Source organism: Pecten maximus, chromosome 12 (genome assembly GCF_902652985.1).
Source record: "Pecten maximus chromosome 12, xPecMax1.1, whole genome shotgun sequence".
NCBI classification, from domain to species: Eukaryota; Metazoa; Mollusca; class Bivalvia; order Pectinida; family Pectinidae; genus Pecten; species Pecten maximus.
This window is the reverse complement of record NC_047026.1, coordinates 7,914,172-7,930,048: the sequence shown is the minus strand read 5'-3', so window position 1 is coordinate 7,930,048 and position 15,877 is coordinate 7,914,172.

The window sequence follows — 15,877 nt, the reverse complement described above, 5'->3', positions numbered from 1 at the left end:
CTGTGTGTAGGTGTGGTACAGTCAACTGAAGGATGGGTACTTTGTGTAGGTGTGATACAGTCTACTGAAGGATGGGTACTGTGTGTAGGTATGGTACAGTCTACTGAAGGATGGGTACTGTGTGTAGGTTTGGAACAGTCTACTGAAGGATTGGTACTTTGTGTAAGTATGGTACAGTCTACTGAAGGATGTGTACTGTGTGTAGGTATGGTACAGTCTACTAAATGATGGGTAATGTGTGTAGGTATGGTACAGTTTACTAAATGATGGGTAATGTGTGTAGGTATGGTACAGTCTACTGAAGGATGGGTACTGTGTGTAGGTGTGGTACAGTCAACTGAAGGATGGGTACTTTGTGTAGGTGTGATACAGTCTAATGAAGGATGGGTACTGTGTATAGGTATGGTACAGTCTACTGAAGGATGAGTACTGTGTGTAGGTGTGGAACAGTCTACTGAAGGATTGGTACTGTGTGTAAGTATGGTACAGTCTACTGAATGATGGGTACTGTGTGTAGGTGTGGTACAGTCTACTGACGGATGGGTACTGTGTGTAGGTATGGTACAGTCTACTGAAGGATGGGTACTGTGTGTAGGTATGGTACAGTCTACTGAAGGATGGGTACTGTGTGTAGGTATGGTACAGTCTACTGGAGGATGGGTACTGTGTGTAGGTATGGTACAGTCTACTGAAGGATGGGTATTGTATGTAGGTATGGTACAGTCTACTGAAGGATGGGCACTATGTGTAGGTATGGTACAGTCTACTAAATGATGGGTAATGTGTGTAGGTATGGTACACTCTACTGAAGGATGAGTACTGTGTGTAGGTGTGGAACAGTCTACTGAAGGATTGGTACTGTGTGCAAGTATGGTACAGTCTACTGAAGGATGGGTACTGTGTGTAGGTGTGGTACAGTCTACTGAAGAATGGGTACTGTGTGTAGGTATGGTACAGTCTACTGAAGGATGGGTACTGTGTGTAGGTGTGGTACAGTCTACTGACGGATGGGTACTGTGTGTAGGTATGGTACAGTCTACTGAAGGATGGGTACTGTGTGTAGGTATGGTACAGTCTACTGAAGGATTGGTACTGTGTGTAGGTATGGTACAGTCTACTGAAGGATGGGTACTGTGTGTAGGTATGGTACAGTCTACTGAAGGATTGGTACTGTGTGTAGGTATGGTAAGTCTACTGAAGGATGGGTATTGTATGTAGGTATGGTACAGTCTACTGAAGGATGGGTACTTTGTGTAGGTGTGATACAGTCTACTGAAGGATGGGTACTGTGTGTAGGTATGGCACAGTCTACTGAAGGATGGGTACTGTGTGTAGGTGTGGAACAGTCTACTGAAGGATTGGTACTGTGTGTAAGTATGGTACAGTCTACTGAAGGATGGGTACTGTGTGTAGGTGTGGTACAGTCTACTGAAGGATGGGTACTGTGTGTAGGTATGGCACAGTCTACTGAAGGATTGGTACTGTGTGTAGGTATGGTACAGTCTACTGAATGATGGGTAATGTGTGAAGGTATGGTACAGTCTACTGAAGGATGGGTACTGTGTGTAGGTGTGGTACAGTCAACTGAAGGATGGGAACTTTGTGTAGGTGTGATACAGTCTAATGAAGGATGGGTACTGTGTGTAGGTATGGTACAGTCTACTGAAGGATGAGTACTGTGTGTAGGTGTGGAACAGTCTACTGAAGGATTGGTACTGTGTGTAAGTATGGTACAGTCTACTGAAGGATGGGTACTGTGTGTAGGTGTGGTAGAGTCTACTGAAGGATGGGTACTGTGTGTAGGTATGGTACAGTCTAATGAAGGATTGCTACTGTGTGTAGGTATGGTAAGTCTACTGAAGGATGGGTACTGTGTGTAGGTATGGTAAGTCTACTGAAGGATGGGTACTGTGTGTAGGTATGGTACAGTCTACTGAAGGATGGGTACTGTGTGTAGGTATGGTAAAGTCTACTGGAGGATTGGTACTGTGTGTAGGTATGGTACAGTCTACTGAAGGATGGGTACTGTGTGTAGGTGTGGAACAGTCTACTGAAGGATTGGTACTGTGTGTAAGTATGGTACAGTCTACTGAAGGATGGGTACTGTGAGTAGGTGTGGTACAATCTACTGAAGGATGGGTACTGTGTGTAGGTATGGTACAGTTTACTAAATGATGGGTAATGTGTGTAGGTATGGTACAGTCTACTGAAGGATGGGTACTGTGTGTAGGTGTGGTACAGTCAACTGAAGGATGGGTACTTTGTGTAGGTGTGATACAGTCTAATGAAGGATGGGTACTGTGTATAGGTATGGTACAGTCTACTGAAGGATGAGTACTGTGTGTAGGTGTGGAACAGTCTACTGAAGGATTGGTACTGTGTGTAAGTATGGTACAGTCTACTGAAGGATGGGTACTGTGTGTAGGTGTGGTACAGTCTACTGACGGATGGGTACTGTGTGTAGGTATGGTACAGTCTACTGAAGGATGGGTACTGTGTGTAGGTATGGTACAGTCTACTGAAGGATGGGTACTGTGTGTAGGTATGGTACAGTCTACTGGAGGATGGGTACTGTGTGTAGGTATGGTACAGTCTACTGAAGGATGGGTATTGTATGTAGGTATGGTACAGTCTACTGAAGGATGGGCACTATGTGTAGGTATGGTACAGTCTACTAAATGATGGGTAATGTGTGTAGGTATGGTACAGTCTACTGAAGGATGGGTAATGTGTGTAGGTGTGGTACAGTCAACTGAAGGATGGGTACTTTGTGTAGGTGTGATACAGTCTAATGAAGGATGGGTACTGTGTATAGGTATGGTACAGTCTACTGAAGGATGAGTACTGTGTGTAGGTGTGGAACAGTCTACTGAAGGATTGGTACTGTGTGTAAGGATGGTACAGTCTACTGAAGGATGGGTACTGTGTGTAGGTGTGGTACAGTCTGCTGAAGGATGGGTACTGTGTGTAGGTATGGTACAGTCTACTGAAGGATGAGTACTGTGTGTAGGTGTGGTACAGTCTACTGACGGATGGGTACTGTGTGTAGGTATGGTACAGTTTACTGAAGGATGGGTACTGTGTGTAGGTATGGTACAGTCTACTGAAGGATTGGTACTGTGTGTAGGTATGGTAAGTCTACTGAAGGATGGGTAATGTGTGTAGGTATGGTACAGTCTACTGAAGGATGGGTACTGTGTGTAGGTATGGTACAGTCTACTGGAGGATGGGTACTGTGTGTAGGTATGGTACAGTCTACTGAAGGATGGGTATTGTATGTAGGTATGGTACAGTCTACTGAAGGATGGGTACTGTGTGTAGGTATGGTACAGTCTACTGAAGGATGGGTACTGTGTGTAGGTATGGTACAGTCTACTGAAGGATGGGTACTGTGTGTAGGTGTGGTACAGTCTACTGAAGGATGGGTATTGTGTGTAGGTATGATACAGTCTACTGAAGGATGGGTACTGTGTGTAGGTATGGTACAGTCTACTGAAGGATGGGTAATGTGTGTAGGTATGGTACAGTCTACTGAAGGATGGGTACTGTGTGTAGGTGTGGTACAGTCAACTGAAGGATGGGTACTTTGTGTACGTGTGATACAGTCTACTGAAGGATGGGTACTGTGTGTAGGTGTGGTACAGTGAACTGAAGGATGAGTACTGTGTGTAGGTGTGGAACAGTCTACTGAAGGATTGGTACTGTGTGTAAGTATGGTACAGTCTACTGAAGGATGGGTACTGTGTGTAGGTGTGGTACAGTATACTGAAGGATGGGTACTGTGTGTAGGTATGGTACAGTCTACTGAAGGATGAGTACTGTGTGTAGGTGTGGTACAGTCTACTGACGGATGGGTACTGTGTGTAGGTATGGTACAGTCTACTGAAGGATGGGTACTGTGTGTAGGTATGGTACAGTCTACTGAAGGATTGGTACTGTGTGTAGGTATGGTAAGTCTACTGAAGGATGGGTACTGTGTGTAGGTATGGTGCAGTCTACTGAAGGATGGGTACTGTGTGTAGGTATGGTACAGTCTACTGAAGGATGGGTACTGTGTGTAGGTATGGTACAGTCTACTGAAGGATGGGTACTGTGTGTAGGTATGGTACAGTCTACTGAAGGATGGGTACTGTGTGTAGGTGTGGTACAGTCTACTGAAGGATGGGTACTGTGTGTAGGTATGGCACAGTCTACTGAAGGATGGGTACTGTGTGTAGGTATGGCACAGTCTACTGAAGGATGGGTACTGTGTGTAGGTATGGTACAGTCTACTGAAGGATGAGTACTGTGTGTAGGTATGGTACAGTCTACTGAAGGATGGGTACTGTGTGTAGGTGTGGTACAGTCTACTGGAGGATGGGTACTGTGTGTAGGTATGGTACAGTCTACTGAAGGATGAGTACTGTGTGTAGGTGTGGTACAGTCTACTGACGGATGGGTACTGTGTGTAGGTATGGTACAGTCTACTGAAGGATGGGTACTGTGTGTAGGTATGGTACAGTCTACTGAAGGATGGGTACTGTGTGTAGGTATGGTAAGTCTACTGAAGGATGGGTACTGTGTGTAGGTATGGTACAGTCTACTGGAGGATGGGTACTGTGTGTAGGTATGGTACAGTCTACTGAAGGATGGGTACTGTGTGTAGGTATGGTACAGTCTACTGAAGGATGGGTACTGTGTGTAGGTATGGTACAGTCTACTGAAGGATGAGTACTGTGTGTAGGTATGGTACAGTCTACTGAAGGATGGGTACTGTGTGTAGGTGTGGTACAGTCAACTGAAGGATGGGTACTGTGTGTAGGTGTGATACAGTCTACTGAAGGATGGGTGCTGTGTGTAGGTATGGTACAGTCTACTGAAGGATGGGTACTGTGTGTAGGTGTGGTACAGTCTACTGAAGGATGGGTATTGTGTGTAGGCACGGTACAGTCTACTGACGGATGGGTACTGTGGGTAGGTGTGGTACAGTCTACTGACGGATGGGTACTGTGGGTAGGTGTGGTACAGTCTACTGAAGGATTGGTACTGTGTGTAAGTATGGTACAGTCTACTGAAGGATGGGTACTGTGTGTAGGTGTGGTAGAGTCTACTGAAGGATGGGTACTGTGTGTAGGTATGGTACAGTCTAATGAAGGATTGCTACTGTGTGTAGGTATGGTAAGTCTACTGAAGGATGGGTACTGTGTGTAGGTATGGTAAGTCTACTGAAGGATGGGTACTGTGTGTAGGTATGGTACAGTCTACTGAAGGATGGGTACTGTGTGTAGGTATGGTACAGTCTACTGGAGGATTGGTACTGTGTGTAGGTATGGTACAGTCTACTGAAGGATGGGTACTGTGTGTAGGTGTGGAACAGTCTACTGAAGGATTGGTACTGTGTGTAAGTATGGTACAGTCTACTGAAGGATGGGTACTGTGTGTAGGTGTGGTACAATCTACTGAAGGATGGGTACTGTGTGTAGGTATGGTACAGTTTACTAAATGATGGGTAATGTGTGTAGGTATGGTACAGTCTACTGAAGGATGGGTACTGTGTGTAGGTGTGGTACAGTCAACTGAAGGATGGGTACTTTGTGTAGGTGTGATACAGTCTAATGAAGGATGGGTACTGTGTATAGGTATGGTACAGTCTACTGAAGGATGAGTACTGTGTGTAGGTGTGGAACAGTCTACTGAAGGATTGGTACTGTGTGTTAGTATGGTACAGTCTACTGAAGGATGGGTACTGTGTGTAGGTGTGGTACAGTCTACTGACGGATGGGTACTGTGTGTAGGTATGGTACAGTCTACTGAAGGATGGGTACTGTGTGTAGGTATGGTACAGTCTACTGAAGGATGGGTACTGTGTGTAGGTATGGTACAGTCTACTGGAGGATGGGTACTGTGTGTAGGTATGGTACAGTCTACTGAAGGATGGGTATTGTATGTAGGTATGGTACAGTCTACTGAAGGATGGGCACTATGTGTAGGTATGGTACAGTCTACTAAATGATGGGTAATTTGTGTAGGTATGGTACAGTCTACTGAAGGATGGGTAATGTGTGTAGGTGTGGTACAGTCAACTGAAGGATGGGTACTTTGTGTAGGTGTGATACAGTCTAATGAAGGATGGGTACTGTGTATAGGTATGGTACAGTCTACTGAAGGATGAGTACTGTGTGTAGGTGTGGAACAGTCTACTGAAGGATTGGTACTGTGTGTAAGTATGGTACAGTCTACTGAAGGATGGGTACTGTGTGTAGGTGTGGTACAGTCTACTGAAGGATGGGTACTGTGTGTAGGTATGGTACAGTCTACTGAAGGATGAGTACTGTGTGTAGGTGTGGTACAGTCTACTGACGGATGGGTACTGTGTGTAGGTATGGTACAGTTTACTGAAGGATGGGTACTGTGTGTAGGTATGGTACAGTCTACTGAAGGATTGGTACTGTGTGTAGGTATGGTAAGTCTACTGAAGGATGGGTAATGTGTGTAGGTATGGTACAGTCTACTGAAGGATGGGTACTGTGTGTAGGTATGGTACAGTCTACTGGAGGATGGGTACTGTGTGTAGGTATGGTACAGTCTACTGAAGGATGGGTATTGTATGTAGGTATGGTACAGTCTACTGAAGGATGGGCACTGTGTGTAGGTATGGTACAGTCTACTGAAGGATGGGTACTGTGTGTAGGTATGGTACAGTCTACTGAAGGATGGGTACTGTGTGTAGGTGTGGTACAGTCTACTGAAGGATGGGTATTGTGTGTAGGTATGATACAGTCTACTGAAGGATGGGTACTGTGTGTAGGTATGGTACAGTCTACTGAAGGATGGGTAATGTGTGTAGGTATGGTACAGTCTACTGAAGGATGGGTACTGTGTGTAGGTGTGGTACAGTCAACTGAAGGATGGGTACTTTGTGTAGGTGTGATACAGTCGACTGAAGGATGGGTACTGTGTGTAGGTGTGGTACAGTCAACTGAAGGATGGGTACTGTGTGTAGGTATGGTACAGTCTACTGAAGGATGGGTAATGTGTGTAGGTATGGTACAGTCTACTGAAGGATGGGTACTGTGTGTAGGTATGGTAAGTCTACTGAAGGATGGGTACTGCATGTAGGTGTGGTACAGTCTACTGAAGGATTGGTACTGTGTGTAAGTATGGTACAGTCTACTGAAGGATGGGTACTGTGTGTAGGTGTGGTAGAGTCTACTGAAGGATGGGTACTGTGTGTATGTATGGTACAGTCTACTGAAGGATTGGTACTGTGTGTAGGTATGGTAAGTCTACTGAAGGATGGGTACTCTGTGTAGGTATGGTACAGTCTACTGGAGGAAGGGTACTGTGTGTAGGGATGGTACAGTCTACTGAAGGATGGGTACTGTGTGTAGGTATGGTACAGTCTACTGAAGGATGGGTACTGTGTGTAAGTATGGTACAGTCTACTGAAGGATGGGTACTGTGTGTAGGTATGGTACATTCTACTGAAGGATGGGTACTGTGTGTAGGTATGGTACAGTCTACTGGAGGATGGGTACTGTGTGTAGGTATGGTACAGTCTACTGAAGGATGGGTACTGTGTGTAGGTGTGGAACAGTCTACTGAAGGATTGGTACTGTGTGTAAGTATGGTACAGTCTACTGAAGGATGGGTACTGTGTGTAGGTGTGGTACAGTCTACTGAAGGATGGGTACTGTGTGTAGGTATGGTACAGTCTACTGAAGGATGAGTACTGTGTGTAGGTGTGGTACAGTCTACTGACGGATGGGTACTGTGTGTAGGTATGGTACAGTCTACTGAAGGATGGGTACTGTGTGTAGGTATGGTACAGTCTACTGAAGGATTGGTACTGTGTGTAGGTATGGTAAGTCTACTGAAGGATGGGTACTGTGTGTAGGTATGGTACAGTCTACTGAAGGATGGGTACTGTGTGTAGGTATGGTACAGTCTACTGAAGGATGGGTACTGTGTGTAGGTATGGTACAGTCTACTGAAGGATGGGTACTGTGTGTAGGTGTGGTACAGTCTACTGAAGGATGGGTATTGTGTGTAGGCACGGTACAGTCTACTGACGGATGGGTACTGTGGGTAGGTGTGGTACAGTCTACTGACGGATGGGTACTGTGGGTAGGTGTGGTACAGTCTACTGAAGGATTGGTACTGTGTGTAAGTATGGTACAGTCTACTGAAGGATGGGTACTGTGTGTAGGTGTGGTAGAGTCTACTGAAGGATGGGTACTGTGTGTAGGTATGGTACAGTCTAATGAAGGATTGCTACTGTGTGTAGGTATGGTAAGTCTACTGAAGGATGGGTACTGTGTGTAGGTATGGTAAGTCTACTGAAGGATGGGTACTGTGTGTAGGTATGGTACAGTCTACTGAAGGATGGGTACTGTGTGTAGGTATGGTACAGTCTACTGGAAGATTGGTACTGTGTGTAGGTATGGTACAGTCTACTGAAGGATGGGTACTGTGTGTAGGTGTGGTAGAGTCTACTGAAGGATTGGTACTGTGTGTAAGTATGGTACAGTCTACTGAAGGATGGGTACTGTGTGTAGGTGTGGTACAATCTACTGAAGGATGGGTACTGTGTGTAGGTATGGTACAGTTTACTAAATGATGGGTAATGTGTGTAGGTATGGTACAGTCTACTAAAGGATGGGTACTGTGTGTAGGTGTGGTACAGTCAACTGAAGGATGGGTACTTTGTGTAGGTGTGATACAGTCTAATGAAGGATGGGTACTGTGTATAGGTATGGTACAGTCTACTGAAGGATGAGTACTGTGTGTAGGTGTGGAACAGTCTACTGAAGGATTGGTACTGTGTGTAAGTATGGTACAGTCTACTGAAGGATGGGTACTGTGTGTAGGTGTGGTACAGTCTACTGACGGATGGGTACTGTGTGTAGGTATGGTACAGTCTACTGAAGGATGGGTACTGTGTGTAGGTATGGTACAGTCTACTGAAGGATGGGTACTGTGTGTAGGTATGGTACAGTCTACTGAAGGATGGGTACTGTGTGTAGGTATGGTACAGTCTACTGAAGGATGGGTATTGTATGTAGGTATGGTACAGTCTACTGAAGGATGGGCACTATGTGTAGGTATGGTACAGTCTACTAAATGATGGGTAATTTGTGTAGGTATGGTACAGTCTACTGAAGGATGGGTAATGTGTGTAGGTGTGGTACAGTCAACTGAAGGATGGGTACTTTGTGTAGGTGTGATACAGTCTAATGAAGGATGGGTACTGTGTATAGGTATGGTACAGTCTACTGAAGGATGAGTACTGTGTGTAGGTGTGGAACAGTCTACTGAAGGATTGGTACTGTGTGTAAGGATGGTACAGTCTACTGAAGGATGGGTACTGTGTGTAGGTGTGGTACAGTCTACTGAAGGATGGGTACTGTGTGTAGGTATGGTACAGTCTACTGAAGGATGGGTACTGTGTGTAGGTGTGGTACAGTCTACTGACGGATGGGTACTGTGTGTAGGTATGGTACAGTTTACTGAAGGATGGGTACTGTGTGTAGGTATGGTACAGTCTACTGAAGGATTGGTACTGTGTGTAGGTATGGTAAGTCTACTGAAGGATGGGTAATGTGTGTAGGTATGGTACAGTCTACTGAAGGATGGGTACTGTGTGTAGGTATGGTACAGTCTACTGGAGGATGGGTACTGTGTGTAGGTATGGTACAGTCTACTGAAGGATGGGTATTGTATGTAGGTATGGTACAGTCTACTGAAGGATGGGCACTGTGTGTAGGTATGGTACAGTCTACTGAAGGATGGGTACTGTGTGTAGGTATGGTACAGTCTACTGAAGGATGGGTACTGTGTGTAGGTGTGGTACAGTCTACTGAAGGATGGGTATTGTGTGTAGGTATGATACAGTCTACTGAAGGATGGGTACTGTGTGTAGGTATGGTACAGTCTACTGAAGGATGGGTAATGTGTGTAGGTATGGTACAGTCTACTGAAGGATGGGTACTGTGTGTAGGTGTGGTACAGTCAACTGAAGGATGGGTACTTTGTGTAGGTGTGATACAGTCGACTGAAGGATGGGTACTGTGTGTAGGTGTGGTACAGTCAACTGAAGGATGGGTACTTTGTGTAGGTGTGATACAGTCTACTGAAGGATTGGTACTGTGTGTAAGTATGGTACAGTCTACTGAATGATGGGTACTGTGTGTAGGTGTGGTACAGTCTACTGAATGATGGGTACTGTGTGTAGGTGTGGTACAGTCTACTGAAGGATTGGTACTGTGTGTAAGTATGGTACAGTCTACTGAAGGATGGGTACTGTGTGTAGGTGTGGTAGAGTCTACTGAAGGATGGGTACTGTGTGTATGTATGGTACAGTCTACTGAAGGATTGGTACTGTGTGTAGGTATGGTAAGTCTACTGAAGGATGGGTACTCTGTGTAGGTATGGTACAGTCTACTGAAGGATGGGTACTGTGTGTAGGGATGGTACAGTCTACTGAAGGATGGGTACTGTGTGTTGGTATGGTACAGTCTACTGAAGGATGGGTACTGTGTGTAAGTATGGTACAGTCTACTGAAGGATGGGTACTGTGTGTAGGTATGGTACAGTCTACTGAAGGATGGGTACTGTGTGTAGGTATGGTACAGTCTACTGGAGGATGGGTACTGTGTGTAGGTATGGTACAGTCTACTGAAGGATGGGTACTGTGTGTAAGTGTGGAACAGTCTACTGAAGGATTGGTACTGTGTGTAAGTATGGTACAGTCTACTGAAGGATCGGTACTGTGTGTAGGTGTGGCACAATCTACTGAAGGATGGGTACTGTGTGTAGGTATGGTACAGTCTACTAAATGATGGGTAATGTGTGTAGGTATGGTACAGTCTACTGAAGGATGGGTATTGTGTGTAGGTGTGGTACAGTCTACTGAAGGATTGGTACTGTGTGTAGGTATGGTACAGTCTACTGAAGGATGGGTACTGTGTGTAGGTGTGGTACAGTCAACTGAAGGATGGGTACTTTGTGTAGGTGTGATACAGTCTAATGAAGGGTGGGTACTGTGTATAGGTATGGTACAGTCTACTGAAGGATGAGTACTGTGTGTAGGTGTGGAACAGTCTACTGAAGGATTGGTACTGTGTGTAAGTATGGTACAGTCTACTGAAGGATGGGTACTGTGTGTAGGTGTGGTACAGTCTACTGAAGGATGGGTACTGTGTGTAGGTATGGTACAGTCTACTGAAGGATGAGTACTGTGTGTAGGTGTGGTACAGTCTACTGACGGATGGGTACTGTGTGTAGGTATGGTACAGTCTACTGAAGGATGGGTACTGTGTGTAGGTATGGTACAGTCTACTGAAGGATTGGTACTGTGTGTAGGTATGGTAAGTCTACTGAAGGATGGGTACTGTGTGTAGGTATGGTACAGTCTACTGAAGGATGGGTACTGTGTGTAGGTATGGTACAGTCTACTGAAGGATGGGTACTGTGTGTAGGTATGGTACAGTCTACTGAAGGATGGGTACTGTGTGTAGGTATGGTACAGTCTACTGAAGGATGGGTACTGTGTGTAGGTGTGGTACAGTCTACTGAAGGATGGGTACTGTGTGTAGGTATGGTACAGTCTACTGAAAGATGGGTACTGTGTGTAGGTATGGCACAGTCTACTGAAGGATGGGTACTGTGTGTAGGTATGGTACAGTCTACTGAAGGATGAGTACTGTGTGTAGGTATGGTACAGTCTACTGAAGGATGGGTACTGTGTGTAGGTGTGGTACAGTCTACTGGAGGATGGGTACTGTGTGTAGGTATGGTACAGTCTACTGAAGGATGAGTACTGTGTGTAGGTGTGGTACAGTCTACTGACGGATGGGTACTGTGTGTAGGTATGGTACAGTCTACTGAAGGATGGGTACTGTGTGTAGGTATGGTACAGTCTACTGAAGGATGGGTACTGTGTGTAGGTATGGTAAGTCTACCGAAGGATGGGTACTGTGTGTAGGTATGGTACAGTCTACTGAAGGATGGGTACTGTGTGTAGGTATGGTACAGTCTACTGGAGGATGGGTACTGTGTGTAGGTATGGTACAGTCTACTGAAGGATGGGTACTGTGTGTAGGTATGGTACAGTCTACTGAAGGATGGGTACTGTGTGTAGGTGTGGTACAGTCTACTGAAGGATGGGTACTGTGTGTAGGTATGGCACAGTCTACTGAAGGATGGGTACTGTGTGTAGGTATGGCACAGTCTACTGAAGGATGGGTACTGTGTGTAGGTATGGTACAGTCTACTGAAGGATGGGTACTGTGTGTAGGTGTGGTACAGTCTACTGAAGGATGGGTATTGTGTGTAGGCACGGTACAGTCTACTGACGGATGGGTACTGTGGGTAGGTGTGGTACATTGTACTGACGGATGGGTACTGTGGGTAGGTGTGGTACAGTCTACTGAAGGATGGGTACTGTGTGTAGGTGTGGTACAGTCTACTGAAGGATGGGTACTGTGTGTAGGTGTGGTACAGTCTACTGAAGGATGGGCACTGTGTGTAGGTATGGTACAGTCTACTGAAGGATGGGTACTGTGTGTAGGTATGGTACAGTCTACCGAAGGATGGGTACTGTGTGTAGGTATGGTACAGTCAACTGAAGGATGGGTAATGTATTTAGGTATGGCACAGTCTACTGAAGGATGGGTATTGTGTGTAGGTATGGTACAGTCTACTGAAGGATGGGTACTGTGTGTAGGTATGGTACAGTCTACTGAAGGATGGGTACTGTGCGTAGGTGTGGTACAGTCTACTGAAGGATGGGTATTGTATTTAGGTATGGCACAGTCTACTGAAGGATCATATCAACCAGTAATGTTAATATTTTGAGCTCCCTTCAGTCATGGATGTTAATGACCAATGTCGGCAATATTCAGTCATTCCTTCAGTAGATTTTAAAATAAATTCTGAATTTCAACAACACGATGGAACACAAAAAATATGTTTAGACTGAACCTGGATTTGACCTGGATTTGTATGTCGTGTGAAGCGGAAATACTCTTACTCTTCCGGAGCACCATTATCACTTTTTCATGGGTCGCTATAGAAATATATACTTTTGTTTACTCTTCCCCTGTTTTAATCGGTATTAAGTTAGAATTATGGTTATTCAGTATTACGGGGTATTTGATTGTTATCTTTGTGAAAGTGCTAGGAAATCTACAATAAAAGCAGTTGTTCTGAAACTGTTCTTATCATCATACAGAATAGGTTACCTTAAACAATTGATTTTTAATTGAGAAGCTCTGTACAATCTTACGAAACTCTAAATTTACCACATTTGACTTCTGTATCAGAATACAATTTTTTTTGTGTGTAAAGATCTATTTGTTTATCATACTTATATTTTAAACCAGAGATAATTAAATGTTATAATTCCAAAAGCGTAAATATAAAGAAAGAATCCACTATGCCTTGAACCTCATGAGGTTGGGGTGTATAACAAATAATTCGTGAATTATCTTTATTGGATGTTTTCTGTTTTGCCGTTGAATATTTTCATTTCATTTCACAAAAGTTTTTCTTGAAATAATTCATTGGATATTGGGCAACAGGCAAATGTTTATATAAGCCCTCTTAATCGGATGGAATAATTGAATGCATACATAGACAGTTTAAATAATATTGCAATAATAATAATAGTAATGATGCTTAACAAGAAAACACGTAAATATTACTGGAACAAGGACTAACAGATCCGCACAACAAAACAATTTTTGGTTATCTCCAATACATTATGTTTATAAGGAATAGAGAAGTAAACGATTTAGAAACCTATATAAGCAGTAGGAGAAATTATTAACTTTGTTTTAGTTAAGGGCCGAGATGATTCGAATTTCAAATAACGGCAGCGTCCAACTGAGATAGTATACTGTAACGAGAGGAGGAGCATTGACAAAGTTTGGAAATGAGATGAGTGTCTCCATGGATGTCAGATTTATAACATTTTAACGCAAGCGGAACCTACTTCGGCAATCTGAGAATACTCCAACGAAACCTTCCTGTTCAATATGGCCGCCGATTGGAATAGCTCACAATCTCATGGCCTTGTAAGTTGATTGACTAGGAAATTGTTGAACTAGTAGAAGTTTTATGTCAGCTTATACATGGTGATTTAATATAACAGTATATATGTAACAAAGGTAATGTTTATTCAAATTAGTCTACTAAAATATTGAAACGAGTATGTTTAAAGGAAACAAATGTGATTTATGTATAAAGTAATTATGTTAGGAGAGGGCTAAATAAGCTACAAGAACTTGTGCCCAATCGGTTTTCTTCTTTTATCTAAAAATCAAATAAAACATGCATACTCCCAAATAACCTTAGATTATAGTTGCACATATGTATTAATGGCAATCGACGATGTTAATTCACGATGTTTAATTCGGACCCATTGATATTATGTTTTGGAGTTTCCCGTATACTTTCATAAATATACATTTTCCTCCAATTTTAGATTCGGGATTATTTGTTAGGTTATATTAAGTCTGAAAATGGTAATGACGTCAAAATGTAAACATTTATATATATGTCTTTGTGAGTATGTGGCTTTACACCAACAACGGTCGTTGCTGTTTTGGTCATTAATACTTGTCAATATGGCATAGTTTTGAATTGCACTGAAAATGTCAAAATGTCTATCGACCATCACATGTCATATCGATCTTCACATGTAATCTCCTATAAATCCAATCTAATTAAAATCTAGATGGTCATTATCACTAGGTTACTTGAACATCTAACAACATCCCATAAGGGGTCACGTCAGGGTGACTTTTTGGATTAGCCAATCAAATGACTACTTCCAGAATCTTGGAAGTGAATTCTATATGTCCGAATTAGCATGACTAGAGTGCATAGCTTGTATACTCTGTCAATTTGTTTCAAGTCATTTCGTCCGAGAAAGCATATAGCTATTTACTGTGCCGAAATGGTTTGCTTCAGATGCATGCTGTGACAAAATGTCTTGCTTCGATGATATCGACAAAAATGCCAATTCGCCCTGAAAATGAAATACACACATCTCAGAAGTCATCAGAACGTGACGTGACCCCTTATGGGATGTTGTTAGATGTTCATGTAACGTAGTGATAATGACCATCTAGATTTTAATTACATGACATTTCTCCTATCACACATCCTATCAACCCTCACGTGTCATATCTCCTATCACACATCCTATCAACCATCACATGACCTATCCCCCACCACACATCCAATCAACCATCACATGACCTATCCCCCACAAAACATCCAATCAACCATCACATATCATATCTCCAATCACAGATCATATTAACCATTACATGACATATCTCCCATCACACATTCTATCAACCATCACATGTCATATCTTTAATCACACTTTCTATCAACCATCACATGACATTTTTCCTATCACACATCCTATCAACCATCACATGTCATATCTCCCTTCACACAACATATCAACCATCACATGTCATATCAATCTTCACATGTCATCTCCTATAAATCTTCACATGTCATATCTCCCATCACACATCCTATCAACCATTACATGTCATATCTTCCATCACCCAATATATCTACCATCACATGTCATATCTCCAATCACAGATCATATAAACCATCGCATGTCATATCAATCTTTACATGTCATCTCCTATAAATCTTCACATGTCATACCTCCCATCACACTACCTATCAACGATCACATATCATTTCTCCCATCACAAAACCTATCAAATATCACATGACATATCTCCCATCATACAACCTATCAACCATTACATGACATTTCTCCCATCACACAACCTATCAACCATTACATGTCATATCTCCCATCACACAACCTATCAACCATTACATGTCATATCTTCAATCA